Here is a 4,515-nt window from a genome sequence, read left to right on the forward strand (position 1 = left end):
CCCCGGAAGGCATCCTCTCCTTCGTCCTCAACATTATCGGTAACCTCACTTGGAGCTATATTTCCATTCATCACATGATATGTGTTTTGCTTGGATCGTCATTTCCTTTTGATAGAATTTGATTGCTGTTATTTAGAATAATGTTTTGCATCTTTTATTTCAATAAAAATGTCAAGTATAGCCTTTAGTATGCTTGTTTTGCAAGTCTACATGTTGCTGTTTGAAAACAAAAAGTTTATAACTGTTGCAAAAATTCCTGAGAAAAGTCAGAATGTGATAAAATGTTTAAACTTTTTGCACAATAATCTCTGATAATTTTTTATAATATGGTAAATTTTCATATTTTTTGGAGTTAAATAAGTATTGATACTCTTGCATTCTTTACAGACTGTACTGTTTTGGCAGATTGCTGTTATTTCTGCATTGTTTGCATATGTTTGCTTATTTAATGATTCTATTTGAGTATAGGAGTATTAAATATGCAGAGGAATTTCGTATGCAATGTTGAATAATAATAATAGTGATTTTCTACAGTAGATAATGATAAGGTTTTTGCATTTGTTTATACGAACTTATCTCACGAGTTCTTGTTGAGTTCTATGTGGATGAAGTTTTTAAGATTTAGGGAAACTTTGGTATAAAAGGAATTAAGGAGACACAAAAGCTCAAGCTTGGGGATGTATATGGCATCCCAAGATAATATTTCAAGAATTCTCAAGCATCTAAGCTTGGGGATGCCCCGGTAGGCATCCCCCCTTTCTTCATCAACAATTATCGGTTAGTATCGGTTGAGCCCAACTTTTTGCTTCTTCACATGAGTTGTGATATTCTCATAATTTCATTTCATTTTGTTTTTCTTGCTGTTTTAATAAAATACTTAGATCAGAAAGTTTTTAAATAAAAGGGACTCCTCACATAGCTACCCCTTCACTTAACTACTCGCTTGATCTTCACTTATATCTTTTGGAGTCGTTAGTCATTTGCTCTAGTGCTTCACTTATATCTTTTGGAGCATGGTGTGCTTTGTTATCTTTAAAGAAATTCTCTCATGCTTGACTTAGATTAATTTGAGAGAAATAAATATGATTCTCATGTTCTTCACTTATATTTGTTTGAGCTTATTAAAAGCAACATATTTAACTAGTTACAAAGTGATATATATCTAAGGAGGATATAATAAAAACTTTCATTAAGATCATTGGACAAAGTAAACTTGATTCCTTGTAATAGTTTTGAGATATGTTGATATAATATGTGAGTCATGTTGATGAGTAATTATCCTTTAATAAGAATATTGGTGTTAAGGTTTGTGATTCCCTATGCAAGCACGAAAGTCAATAATTATGCAATGAAATTACATCCTACTTGTGGTGCATTATTCGGTGTTAGTTATGATTAATGCTCGCTTATGAGATTTTTCGTTTCTTGGTTGGATGCTTCTCAATCTTTTGCTAGCCTTCATTTCCACTAAGTATGATCACTACTTGTGCATCCAAATCCTTTAAACCAGTTTTGTCACATGAGTTCACTATATCTACCTATATGTGGTATTCTTTTGCCGTTGTAAGCAAATTTGTATGTGCCATCTCTAATTTTCAAAATAAACTTCTCTTTTGTGTGCTTGTAACACTCATGAAATGGTTGGGGTGGCTGATATATTTCCATGATAGATGTGTTATTCTGAAGATGAGTGTTTATTCACTTGCATTGCATGAAAGTACGACAAAGGTATTAGGGACGCCCAGTCCCGAAATGAAAAATGAATTTACTTGATGTTGTCAAATAATAAATTCCTTGGAAATTGTTGGTATGGAAGGCACCCGTGGATAGGGTTAGCCATGGAAAGTGAAAGTATGGTGGAAAAAGGAATAAACTTTATTTTTTGTTTGAGAACCGCCTATGTTATATCTAGCATGGAAAGTATTGGGAACTACTCGATCGTTTTCGTTGACAGGAAAAGCATGCCACCCAAAATGTTTTATCTCTATCCTTTTCTCTTTGAGCTCTGGCACCTCTACAAATCCCTACTTCCCTCCATGAAGGTCCTTTCTATTTACTTTATGAAATTTTTATTTTTTACTTGAGTTTCCATCTTCTCTTATAAAGCACCAAATCAGGGGCACTATGATCGTACTTGAGCATTGGGTGTAGCTAATATGAGAGTGTGTTTCATGAATGGATCACTGATTGGGAATAATGAGCTAAGGATAACTTGCTTTAGTGTTGATATTTTGAAAGACATGGTTGCTTGTTGATATGCTTGAGTATTAAAGTCCTCAAGTCAAAACTAGACTATTGCTTTGAACTAGATAAAAGTCGAAATGTCCATGCTACAAAAAGAAAGAATATGGGATGAACATGTTAGGCAGCATTCCACATCAAAAATTCTGTTTTATCATTTACCTGCTTAAGGACGGGTAGTAATTAAGCTTGGGGATGCTGATACGTCTCCAACGTATATATAATTTTTAATTGTTCCATGCTGTTATATTATCATTGTTGGATGTTTTACAATCATTTTATAGCAACTTTATATCATTTTTTGGGACTGACCTATTGACATAGTGCCTAGTGGCAGTTGCTATTTTTTGCTTGTTTTTACATTGCAAAAAATCAATATCAAACGGAGTCCAAATGCAGCAAAACTTTTTGGAGATTTTTTTTGGACCAGAAGACATCGAGTGGGCCAGAGAAGCACCTGGTGGTGCCCCGAGGGGGTACAACCCACCAGGGTGGCCTCCCGCACCGCCTCTTTGCTCTATAAATTCCCAAATATTCCAAAACCCTAGGGGAGTCAACAAAATTTTGTTCCAACCGCCGCCAGTTCCAGAACCGCGAGATGCAATCTAGTGCCCTTCTCTGGCACTCCTTCAGATGGGGGAAATCATCACCGGTGGCCACCATGATGAGGGGGGAGTAGTCCTCCCTCGGGGCTGAGGGTATGTACCAGTAGCTATGTGTTGTCTCTCTCTCTCTCTCGTGTTCTATAGATGGGACAATCTTGATGTAACGCGGGCTTTGTTGACATAGATGAATCATATGGTATTTTCCCGCTCTATCTTCTTGATGAATTGAGTTTTCCCTTTGAAGTTTTATTATCGGATTGAGTCTTTAAAGAATTGAGAGAACTTAATGTGTTTTGCATGAGGATATCTATAATGACATTGGGATATCTAATTGAGTTACTTGATGTATATTATTGTGTTCAACTTGCGGGTTCCGTGACTTTAGGGCCTATGCATAGGCGTTGGCACATGTTCTCATCTTGACACTCCGATAGATATTTTGGGGCACTCATTGGGATTCAAATAGATGAATATGAAATTGTGTGATGCTTACCGTATGACCAAACCCAAAGATTTTGTGGTGACATTGGAATATCTAGGTGACATTAGGGCTTTGGTTGATTTGCATCTTAAGGTGTTATTCTAAGGAATAGCTATGTGGTGGTTTCATGCCCGACAACAATTTCTATACAACAAGTAATTTTGGAGTGAACTCTACACCACACTTGAGGGATTTGCATATGATTCAACTATGTCAACATTGTTGGGAGATCACACTAGTGAAAGTAAGGACCCCATGCCTTGTTTCTAAGCTTTGAAATACCATTTTTGTGCCCGTTTACTATTGGTTACCTTGCTGTTTTTGTAATTTAAGATTAGAAAAACCAACATCTACTTTCCATATTACACTTGTATCACCATCTCTTTGCCGAACTAGTGCACCTATACAATTTGCCATTGTATTGGGTGTGTTGGGGACACAAGAGACTTTTTATTATTTGGTTGCAGGGTCGTTTGAGAGAGACCATCTTCATCTTACACCTCCCACGGATTGATAAACCTTAGGTCATCCACTTGAGGGAAATTTGCTAGTGTCCTACAAAACGTTGCGCTTGGAGGCCCAACACGAGTCTACAAGAACAAGTTGTGTAGCATACATCTCATGGTAATTTGCTTTGGTTATAAATTTAGTCCTAATATGATAGGCATCCAAGATGGGTATAATAAAAACTTTCATAGAAAGTGCATTGAATACTATGAGAATTTTGATTCCTTATGATTGTTTTGAGATATAAAGATGGTGATATTAGAGTCATGCTAGTGAGTAATTGTGGATTGTAGAAATACTTGTGTTAAAGTTTGTGATTCCCGTAGCATGCACGTATGGTGAACCATTATGTGATGAAGTCAGAGCATGATTTATTTATTGATTGTCTTCCTTATGAGTGGCGGTCGGGGACAAGCGATGGTCTTTTCTAACCAATCTCCCCCCATGCGCGTAGTACTTCGTTTCGATAACTAATAGATTTTTGCAATAAGTATGTGAGTTCTTTATGACTAATGTTGAGTCCATGGATTATACACACTCTCACCCTTCCACCATTGCTAGCCTCTCTAGTGCTGCTCAACTTTCGCCGGTACCATACGCCCACCATATACCTTCCGTGGATATCCGTGGGGACTTGATCTTTGCCGGATTCGAGACCGCGGCTACTACTCCTGGCCACCC

The sequence above is a fragment of the Triticum dicoccoides genome, chromosome 4A (genome assembly GCF_002162155.2).
Source record: "Triticum dicoccoides isolate Atlit2015 ecotype Zavitan chromosome 4A, WEW_v2.0, whole genome shotgun sequence".
NCBI classification, from domain to species: domain Eukaryota; kingdom Viridiplantae; phylum Streptophyta; class Magnoliopsida; order Poales; family Poaceae; genus Triticum; species Triticum dicoccoides.